At 41.4% G+C, this 13,244-nt stretch overlaps 1 protein-coding gene across 15 annotated transcripts in view; it reads left to right on the top strand.

Annotated features, from left to right (window-relative positions):
- Window positions 1-13,244, top strand: part of DPF3 (double PHD fingers 3) — a 179,927-nt gene that overhangs the window by 76,264 nt on the left and 90,419 nt on the right. The gene's annotated exons all lie outside the window — the stretch shown is intronic.

Below are 13,244 nucleotides of genomic sequence, written 5' to 3' on the forward strand. Positions count from 1 at the left end.
CAGCATGTAACGGACTTGTGTATGTTACACAAAAACTTCTCTGAACAAAGAATCTCTGAAGGGCTTTTCTCTCATAACTCTCAAGGAAGATGATGAGATTTTTTTAGTATTCAATGCATATGGCTTCTGGTTCTCTCAGGGAGTGTGAATTTGGAGAAAAAGGAGATGGTTATTCTGTTATGCATGTGCTAGAACCAACAATGTGACTGTCAGTAAGTAGCTTTTCAGCTAGCCATAACTGAGAACCCACATACGAGGGTAGAGGAGAGGAGTCAGAGCACTTGACTGCTGTATGCGCCAAGAGGATGTACCTGAGGTCTCAGAAGTGGGAGACTTTCGTACCATCCATGTATTGTGACCTTTTGGCAGCTCATTCCTCTTTCTTCCCTTCTCAGCTCCTGCCAATGGATGGGCTCTTCTCTTCCTCTTCCATTGCTGTAGAGCTGTTTTTCTTCTCCTAGTGAATGCCAAGTGCTTTAGGCCACAGCCCTGAGGAGTGGGAACCATATCTTGGATCTACCCCCGAGACAGAGTGGAGCCAGCAAAAATGGGTCTTTTTAAATTGTGTGGTGACAAGTCTTTTTTTTTTTTTTTTCTTTTTTCTTTTTCTTCCCAGAGGATAGCTGGGGAAGTTTGCTCTGCCAAATGCCTGGAACATATTTTTTCTCCTCTTCTTCCCCCTTCAAAACAGAAAGAATACTTTATACTGTGAAATGTGTTAATTGGAGAACATAAATCCAAACCTACAGTGCAACATTGCTGGGCCTAGGCACCTATTGAAGTTGAATGAGGGAAGAACAGCTTTCTCTTGCTCTCTCCTGTTATGCTCTCTCTGTATCAGACTCTTTCTTGTGGTAGAGTCCTGTTTCAGATGAGGATGTGGGAATGTCAGTTAGGGTGTGTGTGTTGGCCCAAAGCTCTCTATGGACTGAAAGCAATATATGGCTCCTTTAAACTAGTGCAGCCAGAGTGAGGCACAGACGTTCTCCCAGGACAAAGTTAGTTGTACTGTCAGTATAGGAAAAGGAATTCCTCTGGGTACCTGTCAGAAGTGGCTGAAAGCCCTTTTGAGGCAAATTCATGCTGCAATGGAGATTTGATTGTCCATGTGCTGTGACTGTTTGTTTCTGGGTTGATGACAGGGTCCACGTAGGAAGATATATGGCTTTTTTTTTCCTCATATCAGGCCTGATGTTCTGTCAGAACTTTATGATGAAGTGTTTCTTTATGATTACTGACTGGCTGAAGAGATGTCTCATTACATCCAGAGCAGAGAAAATAAGAGTCCTTCTTCCTGTCCTAGCTATGGTGCTAGGAATAACTAAGTGCCAGTCTGCTTGTACAGGATGTAATGGAGTCCCTTACAGAAAATCTAACATAAGAGGACTGTGATCTGAGCATGAATGGGAGTGTGATAACCTAACAAGTGTAATAACCCATACTTTAGTTCATCTGAAATGGCTCTGGAGTGAGTGCAGGAAGTAAAAGCTTCTCTTTGGCACTGGTACTTTGGGAAGAAAAGTAATCGCGTAATGGAAGAAAGTTTGGGAGAGTAACAGGAAAAGAACTTAGCCCTGCAAATTCCAAAAGTTTATTAAAACAAATACTGACTTGCAGACAATAATGCTTCTCATGATGGTGCAAAACCTATGTTCATCCTTCAGCTCTGGATAACGTAACAGTACTACAGGAGGTATTTTATCTTGCTCAAAGATCTTACTGCTTTTGCTCACATGCACATCAGTGTTTGTGGAGCATTAAGTATTAAAACTCCTTTATTTTTATCAACTTCACCAGCCCTTGCTAATGCAGCACTAGAAGTATAGGAAAAAACACTTTCTTCTGCTTTGAGAGTTGGGATAAAGGCTAGAAAGGTGGATGATGATTGCATGAGCAATGCAGGTCAGGTTGCTGGTGGATTCCTCTTATAAGATAAGTGAGAGCCCTCTGAAAGGTAATTATTGGAGAGCATAAATTCTTGAGATAACCTGTCCAAGAAGAAATACTGACAGGAACAAAGGCCATGTGTTAAAGGCTAGCCATTACTCCAGGGCAACGGGCTAACCTCTGTGTCTTGTTTTTTTCTGTAACCTCTCCTTGCTCTGACAGTTGACTCCCTCAATTCTTTTCCTTCAGCTACTTGCCAATCTCATCCTAGTCCAGTTTATTTCCATGTCCAAATTCTTGTTCAGTCATTGTCTTTGCTCGTCATTGCTACTGCTGTGTTCAGGTAAGTTTTATACAAAAACAAACAAACAAACAAACAAAAAAACAAAAGTTTGCTCTTGTGAGCTGTCTTTTCCAAATTTAGGTGTCAGCTATCATTCAGGGCTGATGTCGAATCAGCTTTGCTTCTGAATGAAGAAGATTGTTGGATTGCAGTTGGAGAAGGAAATCTTCTAGTGTGAGAAAATAAATTTCAGAAGAAAAGATGGAACAACACTGGGAAATAAGAAAAGGACCTTCTGTTTTCCTATGGCTTTGTTTTTGTAAACTGGCTGTATCTCATCTGTAATGCAGAGATATTGGTATCTACCCAGTTTGTATTTCTTCCGGTTGATTGATTAATGACTGTCTCATGATGCCTGAAGTACACTTCTGTGACCTACAGCTTTAACTATTCCAGTGCATTACATCCCAGTAGGAAAATGAAAGTAAAGCAGTGGCTCTGGCTAGTTCCAGATAGGAAGACATTACAAACTGACCTGAACTTGCTTGCCCACATGCTTGTAAGACCTCATCCTAAGAATGCAATGATGCATGTGCTGTCTGCTCAGCTGTCAACTCTGTTCTGCAAGGCATTCAAGTATCTGTAGGACTTTGAATTGAAGTGGACCTACGCATTCAACGAAGCACTTTGCTGAATTGGGATACAATGCTTGGTCACATGCAGGGTGAGTCTCAGAATGCATATGGAGATCTCCTACCCCAGTAAGACTGAAATATGCATTAAGCAAATGGTGTCTAATTGCTTCACTCTTCTTAAGACAAGGAAAGTCAGTGTATAGGGGAACATCTATCACATACTTGAATTTTTGACAGCTTTTTTTTTTTTGGACATTGGGCAGTTCCTCTTAGTGCTACATAAGTAACCACACAAATGAGGACACCAGTGTGTGAAATATGTTATTCCAAAGTTAAAGCAGTGTGTCTTTTTGTAGTGACTTTTTTGTGCTTCCATGGGAATCTGCTCCAAGTGCAGATGATCTTGTGCCTAACCTTTCAGTTAGTTGAAGTATGCTCTTAATAGGTTATGGTTGGACTTGATCTTTAAGGTCTTTTCCAGCTTGAGCAATTCTATGATTCTTTTTGCTGAGGGAACTGTGAGATGATGTGCTGGAGAACTCAGCACATCTGTTCCGTCTCTTCTAACTTTCTCTGTTTCTTTTTGAGCAGTAAAAATGATACCTTAGCAGAGGAATGCCCATAATCTGCCCTGCTTCCATTTGCAGGTAGAACTGGGGAAGGAAGTGAGAAAAGGAAATATAATTTACAGTTCTCTTGTGAATTACACTATCTTACCTGAGTTAAGTGCATCCCTGCTGTACGTTTATACAAGTAAGAGAATGATTGTTCCTATGATTTCAAGAGAAATAACAACTCAAAGAAACATAACCTTAATTATCTAGAGAATAGAAAATATGATTTTCTATTGTAAGCATTTTTAAGGTGATGAATGATTATTAACTGGATAGAGTAGATTTTTGTGTTTTGTTATGTTTGTGTTCTATTTGTTGTACGTACTGTGATTGAGGAACGGAAAGTGCTACCCATTCCAGTTTAGTAACGTTATCTATTTAAATCTTGACTATTGCTGAGATTTTTTTCCAAGACAAAGTAGACTCTAGTAATTATGTGGTTTTATTCCTGATCTGTATAAGCCTCTGTCTCCTTCTTACTTAAGTGATCATTTTCACCTGAGTAATATGGCTTGTTTCCTATATCGGGGTTTCTTTTGCATTAGGAGATAGATAGGTTCCCACAGAAGAATTAGCTCACTAGCTGTTTCTAGTCAAGAGACAAAAAGTGGCTAAAAAGTTAATGTAATTTCAGTGGTGTTTGTTTGTTTGTTTGTTTTTTTTGTAGGGAACTTGCTTGTATCTGTCATTTTCCTAAATATGGCATCTGTATTTATATACTAAATAGCTATGCAAGATGTGAGGGGAAATCCCAGCCAGGAAACTTCCAGGAGGACTGATGAAGGTCCTTCAGAGCAGCATCTTATTTCAGAGATTTGACAGTTACAAGTGTGACGCAGCTAGAAATGCAGACTCACTCTTTCCCGGCATCTCTGCCTGTGAAGGCCTGATGAAGACACATGACTTCATGAAAGATATGATCTACATGGAGATGCATGAAGAAGAATGCTATTGTCAGCTTAGCTGGTGACATTTGGCAGATGATGTAATTGTGGTGGTAGGGAAAAACTTCCATTTTATATATGCTGTGTCTCCCTGGAGGGCTGTGCTGCATGAGTGACATAGCTCCAGCTGCTGCTGCTGTGGATGGGCTTCTTCCCACTACAAACAAGTGTGCTGCTTGAAACCTTACTCAGCTGATTGTACTGCTGGAGACCTCCTCTGGTGGCAACTGGGGCTGTGGGAGCCTGCTCTCAGCCTCCTCAGGCAATGCCAGCTGGGTTTACTCAGAGATGGAGTGGCCACGCTAAAATGGATCGGGGAGCACTTGCACAGTTACTGCTACTGGCAGAAGGTGCAGGAGTAGTAAGCTGTAGGAGATGTGCAGTAAAAAACAGCAGGTTAGGTGGGAAGGGGCAATATTTTTATCCAACAGAGCTAGAACCAGAAGAGGATGCCTCTTCGTGGTCTGAGAATCCTTTAGTACAGATATTGCCTAAAACAATCTGAAGGATTTATTAGCGAGGTAAGTGTTGGGTGTTACCCTGTTCTGCAGGTGAGCTACTGAAGCTACCAAAGGAGTCAAAGCACAGTCATTTGCAGAACGCTCACTTCCTGGCTCTCGGGAGCTAGGCCAAGGAATAGATAGTGGGCTTTACTAATTCGTCTTTCTACTAGATGTACAAATGCAAAAGACAGGCCAAGTGTGGGATATCAGAATGGAGATCTGAATGAGTGGACTTGTCTTGGACTATGCTGGACTCTAAAACCAAGAATGCATAAAGCTAAACAGATGTCTGGTGGCCCCAAGTGCCAGCAGCATGAGATCTTTAAAATATCTTTTTAAAATCCCTTGGATGTTGTCATGTCCAATCTAATACCACTGCTGAAGTTTTTATTAGTTCATTCTTTTAGTAATTGGAGAGAATTTTTTACCTTTTGGGGAAGGTTGGGACCAAGCTGAATTCTGACTACTGTCCTCAGATACAGAAAGAGGTCTAGGTTATTACCTTTCTCACCTGCTGTTCTTTTAATTGGGTGATGCCGCATCTCTTTAAAACAGAAACCTTGGCTTGAGAAAGAATAGTTGCTCTGAGATATCCCCAAGGAGTCTGCCTCTGAGATTAACCTAATTGGTCACTCTGCTGAGTCTAATAGAGGTTGTATGCAATGTCTGACTCTGGAAATATCTTAGATGGTTTGCTGTATGACATGGAAGCTGCTGTTATTATCTCTCCATGGAAATGGACGAAAACTAAGAGGAGAAGTGGACAGATTACAACAAGCAACATACTGCAGTCAGTCATAGCACTGAATATTTGAATAGGGCTGAGGAATTCATCTTCTGAAATAAGTAATCAGAGTGTACTTCATCTTGTACCATTCCTGTTATACCTAGTCAACAACGGTGCATGTTAAATGCTGGGCATAGTGATTGAGTCTTTTTGGCCCTGAGAGCAGAATGTTGCCATAGGTCTTGTGTGGAGCTGTGTGCAGCTGCAGGAGAAAATGAATACCTCCAGCTCTGATTCTCCTCCCTGAATAGAGATTGCAGAAGCCCATGACTCTAAAGCCAGATGTGGCCTGCAGGCTGTTGTGAGTGAAGTCCTCTGATGTACCATGCTCCTCTTGACAGCGTTAACTTGTACTGATGTTGCTTTTTCTTTAAATGGAAATGCTGACAGAGCTGTTGTACTTCCATGGTACTTAATCAGATCAATTTCACCTAAACTGTAAGCTCTGCCTACCTTTTGTCATCTTAATTCAGAGACAGATTTTTTTTTTTTTTTTTTTTTTTTTTTTTTGCATGAGATATCTATAGTTTCACACTGGATTAAGTTACATTCTGAGACTGTTTTCAGAGTAGTGAATTCAGCTCACACAGTGAAGCCAGACTCTCTGTTACGATTCAGCTTCACACCGTGATTCAATAAGTGAGAGGTAGATTCTGGCCCTAACTTGCCACTGGGGATTTCTGTCCCACCAAGAGGAAATCTGCAGATAAATGCCAGACAAAAAGGATTCCTTTTCCTTCTAAATCTCAGCAATGGACTGCTGCAAGGTGCTTGGAGGAGAACGCTGCAAAATCTCACTTTGTTTTTTCATTGATCAAGGATTGAACCTAGACTTGCAGCTTAGGGCATCTCTTTAACTCATGTAACGACTGGGCTGTGCCAGCGCTGACTCAGAAACGTGTTGTTGACTGTCTAAATGGCTCCTGATCTCTTGCACCACATACAGTCTGTGCACCTGGAGTAGTCCCTTTGAACAATTGCTTGACAGCTTTTCTGTTTTCACCTGGCTTTATCACTTCTTCCATAGAAAGCCATTACCTGTCCTTATAAATCTTACCGTGTGTTTGTCTGTAGAGCAGCATTGTTTCTGCTTGAGTCTGTATGCTTTTTGGTCCATTTTGTGTTTTTTATCTGCTACTTAAACAATTCTGCTAGTACTGTGGTTTTTTTTTTTTTTTTTTTTTTATGCTCTGACTTCCATGCTTGGGAAAGTTGTACAGACCTCTTTATGAGCATCAGGTGCAATTGTATGAAATGTATAGGAATGAAACAGATGTATGAACTCTGGCTCTTGGAAAGTTTAGGATAGCCAGGGGTACATGTATGTGAATCTTTATAAAACAGTCAAATTTACGTTAAAATATGAAGGCCTGGAAAGTCTGAGTCATTCTGTGTTCCATCTGGAAATCCCGTTTTGCCTTTACTCACATTCACACCCTTTACATCATTAGAGGATGTTGTGCAGTGACAGTGTTGACTGATCACTATGAGAAAATGGAATCCACACATTCCTGTACTTTCTGCCTTGCTCTTGGAGTTTGTGGTAGGATTTTGAACAGTCTTTTATGCTTCACCTAACATTATTCAAGTCATTCTGATCCTCAGTTGTATCTTGTTATCCTACCTCTCTGAAATTGCAAAGGGTATATGATTGTAGAGTTTAGGTGCTGCCTATATACTAGAAAATGCAGAATACACACGGAGGTTGGGCCCAGCCAATGCTGTTTAATATTTAATAATGGTTTGATACTTTTTGTTTATGCCATATTTTCTCTTCTCTCTTTGAACGGCTGTGTTCCCATCTTGCAATGTAATGTGAGCACGAGCAGTGAGTACAGTTCTTTCCTCTGGGAAGATGCTCCAGGCTGTGAGCTTGTGCTGTCTGAAAGCACTGTAGGAGACTGGTGGATGCTGTGCTCTGCTAAGCACAGCGTTCCAGTTGTATATGCTGTTCCAGCTCCAGAAAGAAGAGAAATTTTTCAAATGGCTTGAGTTTAGCCCACTGCACACAAAAACAAACAAACAAAAAAAACCCAAACATCAGTGCTTGAGTGCATGAGGAAAATGGAGAGTGCAGGCTGGGGTGTACTGATCTTTGTGATGAGGTAGGCACCACACTTTTGCAACTAGCTGTGTCTGTTGCTCATCTGGCTTAAGGCAGAAAATCATACAGAGTAACCCAGCCTGGATGTGAAAACATGTGAGCATACCCAGACCACCACCTGGAAACAGAATTATGCTGACTGGAGAGAGAGAAAGGGAGTCTCTTTTGATGATCGAGTCTATTAGATTGTCCACATTAGTCTGTCTTTGAATACTAAGTGTTATTAGCTCACAGTTTGCAACGTTTACCACTTCCAGCCATCCTCACTGCTCTCTCTGATGGCTTCTACCTGTGCCAACCACAATATCCTTGCTCTCAATGCTGAGAGGTTTTGGAAGAGTGCTGAGTGAATAAGGGGAAAAGGATACATAAAGCTGTATGTCATCAACATAATGTGGCTTACATTGCTGCCCATATCACTTCATCCTATTCTCTGGAGGCTTTGTGTAGCTATTAAATAGAAGTGTTGGAATAATTGAACTCTATGCCATTCTTCACCTCAAGACTTATGGAGAGCAGCAGTGACTCGACAGCAGCCTTGTGGGATCTGCTGGAAGGGTCGCATACAGCCAGTGAGGTGCGGGCCTCAGCAGCACTTGTCAGGACATGTGGTTGGCCAGTGGTACCTCATGGTCTGCTGTGTCAGTGGCAGCTGATAGGTTGGGTACTGTCTACATGACTCCCTTGTCCCTGCTTACCTTTATGAGGAGGCCCAAGACTGCACTTGTGCTTTATTTCCAGGCTAATTCATGAATGTCTCTGGAAGGAGAGTCTGGGTTATCTTCTGACTCAGCACTGCATTGCTTGTTTCCCACCATGCTTCCTAGATCTTGCCCAGTTTGAAACTGAGTGGCTGTGTTCCTGAAGAATGATTTCTGATTTAAAATGTCTTTTACAGTTTTACTCGCAATATTAAATGATTTTAAATGTAAGACTGGAGGCTAAAAGTATGGTTACATGTCTTTACTGAGTTCTTTTCTAATCTAAAGCACGAAAGGCAGTGAAGGAAGGATGCACTAGATGCTGCCTATTTTGCAGCTTTTTAAAAAGATGTGATGTGCTCAAGTAGCCTGGGCTTTGCAGAATAGGATGATGGAGAGCTGCTTTGCCTCTTTTAGGGCCCTTGTAGGCAGAAGGAACTCTGAGAGAAACTGTCCCAAAGTGCAGTTCTTGGACCATATTGTTATAGAATGGGCGCATAGACCAGGCCAGTACTTGTTGGTTATGGTTTAAGGCATGCCTAGGCAGAAGGATGTCACTAGGTACTGTACAAAAAGAAGCAGTAAGTCAGTCTGCTCAGAAATCCTATAGTCTAGGCAGAGACAAAGGTTGAGAGAAAAAGGTTCTTCACTGACTTTGCCGTAAGGCGGCCTGATTCCTTGTTAGAAAAACCTCTGTTTCTTAACATTTAAAAGGACAGTGACCTAATGAAAATCTCAGGGGCTGCTCCCCCATCCTTGTATATCTCTTTTGCTGGAGACTACCTGCTAAGCTGCACAGGTCTGCACCATCCTCACATTCCTGTGTCAGCACCCAAGCGCTGCTGGTGCTTCAAGTTCTTTGAGTGTTTGCTTCACTCCGACTGCACTTCTGCTGCTCCAAGTCAGCTGTTTAGTTCTGGTACCACCCTTTTCCACCAGAATAGAGTCCCTATCTCCTACTGGAGAAAGACTCCTCTTGAAAATGGATTGCTTATGTGCAGTTTTGCAGATTTTGGCAGTATAGGCTGTTCTTTTCCAACGGGGACAGCTTTATTAGTCAGTGAGAACCGGGTTATTTCAGTGTCCTGCACCTAGAATGTAAAAGCAAAACTTGCATGTATCTCAGCAGTGTCACCTGTCCCATTGGTCCATGCAGGGTTTCATTTGGCAGAAACCTGCAGGGTTTCACTTGTGTTCTTTTTGCGGTGTGCTGAAAACTTCATTTTGTATTTCCAGTTGTGCTATATTCAGTGTGATTTGCATTTGTTGACCAGCAGTAATTTGTATGCTCCTCAATTTTCTCCCAACATTGTTGAAATCTATGTGTATGATGATGATTTTGTATTGTGAATATAAATCTAGACAAGTCAGTGTGACCTGTCTCTCCCCTGTCCAAAGGGAAGAATTGACCCTTGCAGTCAGTCACAGCACAGCACTGAGCCATACATACTTTTCATAAAAATAACGCAGAAATTCCCCATAGTTTCTACAGATATTTTTTTCAGGAGATGAAGTGTAAGTCTTCCTTGGCAACACAACTTGGGAAAACTAAGAAGCTTGTAACACCAGATCGTTAATTTTTCTGACATGTGATACACTTTTCACTATTAATGTCTAGTTTTTTTTTTTTTTTTTTTCCTCTTCGTGTGTTTCACTCAAACTTGAAGTTGATCTGTTTGGGTTCTACGTGAACTCCTGTACTCACCAGTCTTAGCCCTTGACTGTTCTCCACTTCCACTGTAAATCATCTTGGAGGGAGCTGAGTCTTATCCCACCTCTGTGACTCTATGGTGACCAATGCAATATGACTTTTTCTGCCCCATTCCTAATAACACTTTCTACTTTTCCTGCACAACATAAAATATACTCTGTTTGAATATGTAACACCACGTTGAAAACAAGGAAAAAAAAATAATCAAAAGTTCCTTCAAAATGGGAACTAAAGTTTAGAATGAGTGAGATTTACTGTAGTGAAGACTAATGATGGAAAAAAAAAAAAAAAACAACTAAACATCCAGAAGTAGTTGCAGGGAAGCTGTTTTCCACAGGGATATGACTGTCATAGGGAAATACAGTTCCCTTGCTTTCCAGTATTTGATTGTTTGTTCTTTTTATTTTAATTCCATTCAGAATTAAATTCAAGACAAAGCCTCAATGGTGCAGTACTTGAGTACTGGCTTTCCCAGTGAATAGTTAGGGGGTGAGTTCTTGATCGTGCTCACTGTAGTGGAGCTAAGGCAAGCTTTCCTGAAGTACAGCGATGACTAAATGCTTCTCCTACATTGTTATCTTTCTCCAGGGCAAAAGGTGTGTATTTGTAATCCTTAAAATAAATGTGATGAAACAGTTAAGAGTACATAATTGTGTGAAGAATGAATTTGACACATTAACTTGGCAGCTTCTCTGGTCGTTAAACACATTGGGTTCTCAAAACCCCTTTTCTCCCACTTAAAAAAAAAAAAAATCTGAAATGTAATCTTACACCCTACTTGATGGTGTCACTGAAAGCCAAATATTTATCACTCAAAGATTTACAGTTACTTTCAGTCTTAGAAGGTGGAAACTGCGGTCATCTCTGGCCAGATGTTGTATCTGGATTGCTGACATGTGTTGTTGTTTTGTTTTTTTTTTTAATAAGTGTGCTTTGTGAGGTTTATATTCTAATGAATGGAGTAATTTTTTAGCATAAAAAAACCTGTGCAGCAGTGACAGTTTGTTGTCACGCAGCTGTGCTCTTCCTTTCTCCTTGGAGTTTGTGAGCATCCCTGGCTTAATGTAGGGGAATCTGACTTAGCTCTGCGGAAGCTGAAGCTTTTGTGGAAAGAGCTGTTAATCTTTGATCAGCTGGAGTCTCCTTGTTACTGATTTTGATTACACAAGTGTACAACTTTAATTACAGCTTTTAATAAGGTTTCATTTCTTCCTAGCCATATTCTTTGTATAGTAGTGCAGCTTATCTTTTCTTCTTTCCTCTGCTCCCCTTCCTTCCTCTGCTGTCTTTAATGGAAAAATGGGGTTGAGGTCATTGTGGGTGATTCTGCATCCAGAGGTGTGGTGAGGTTACAAGAACTGTGGCCCTGTGATGAAAGCTAAGGGCCACAGTTCTTGTAACCTCACCGCACAGAGGCATCCCTCTGCACTGCCCCTTCCCACAGCTCAGTCCTCTTGTGCAGCTCACAGCTCTCTTTTCCAGCCCCTCTACACCAGTTGCTGGCTGGGACTGGTGGTCACTGGTCACGGACAGAGCTGCAAGATGCTAAATTCAAATAGACATGCTGTATGGAACAGCTTAACAACCTTTGAAAAATCTATGTAGCCAAAAGGTGCACTGGCTCCCAGGTGTAATTCTTGCTTGCTGGGGACTGTCCTATTTTCTCCCTTCTGGATGTTCTGAAATGCAGCAGCTGAAATCACTGCATCATGGATGGATGTGGCAGACATCAGCAAGATGGGTTCTGTGCCCGTCCATGGTGCTCTTCCATACCAAGAGCCTTGGCATGCTGGTCTGCCTGTGTCCATTAGAGAAGTGACTTTGTGGAAGCTTTGTGGAGGACTTTTGGACTTGTAATTGTGAATAATTGAGATATGGCTTAAAACACAAGAAAATGCTCTTCTTCCCCACAAGTAATATTTTGGCTTTGGAACTTATTGCCCCACCATGGTTTAGGTGTGAAAAATAAAGGTGGGTTGAAGTCAGTTGAATACATTCACAGAAGAAAGATTTATCAAATCTTTTAACGTTATCCACGACTGAGTAACTTGACACTTGGGAACTGGTTATCAGAAATGAGAAAGAGGAGGCAGAGATGCCTGCCTCTGTTTTTTTTTTTTGTTCTTCAGTAAGTCTCTGATATCAGCCCCTGTCAACAAGAAGATACTGCACCGGTACAGCCCATGGCGAAAGGGTATTGCTCCCATGAAAGTCATGATGTGAAAATGACAAGTGACATAAAAAAATGTGTATCAGACTGTCAAACACAGCAAAATAGTGATTTGCACCAGTTTGGCATTTAGAGGTGTGCAAAAGGAGTATACTTTTAAAATGGCAGTTGTGTCTATGGAAGGGGGTAGTGGATAAACAACAGAACAGCAAAGGGAGCCTCTTTTATCTTTGTGTGTGCATCCCTCCAGCTCCCTTGCTGTGTGTGTTATACTCTTTTTGCACACTAATGAATATTGGAGTCAGAGCAAGTTAAGCCATATCTCATCCTGCTCCTATTTTCTAATGAACTTACCCCTGATGGGTAGCTTTCCTAGCTATTCATGTCACGACTGAATTTCACCTTGACAATAGATCAAGAATGAGGTTCAGCAGCATGGCCCACCTACTTTGTGATGCTCCAGCATGACAGCTGCTTTGTGTCCTTAGGGTAGCTCTACTTTGATGCATTTCCCGGTTTAGAACAACTTGGAGGGAGGATTTTGGTAATCTCTAGCAGGCAGAGTTTTTAAACCTTTCTCAAGGGAATATGAAGATTCTACAGAATTTTTGAACCAATATTTATGAAACAAGTGACATTGTCTTTAGCTTGGTTCTTCCCACTGGGCTCCAGAACAAAGGATTTGCCATGTGGGATCTTACCAGCTGCTGTTATAGCCTGCTGCTGTTGGTGCCTTAAACCCGATTGTGGAAAATTCTGGAATGGTGGAGAAAAAACATCTAGTGTAAGCATTGCAGACATGGCTCTAGCTGTTAACGAGTGTGTTTTCATGCTTCAGAAACACACAGTAAGAGGACTGTGTCTTCTGCTCTTCTAGGTTCTTTGAACTAAGAAATGCTGGATTT

This window comes from Meleagris gallopavo, chromosome 5 (genome assembly GCF_905368555.1).
Source record: "Meleagris gallopavo chromosome 5, MGAL_WU_HG_1.1, whole genome shotgun sequence".
Taxonomy (NCBI): Eukaryota; Metazoa; Chordata; class Aves; order Galliformes; family Phasianidae; genus Meleagris; species Meleagris gallopavo.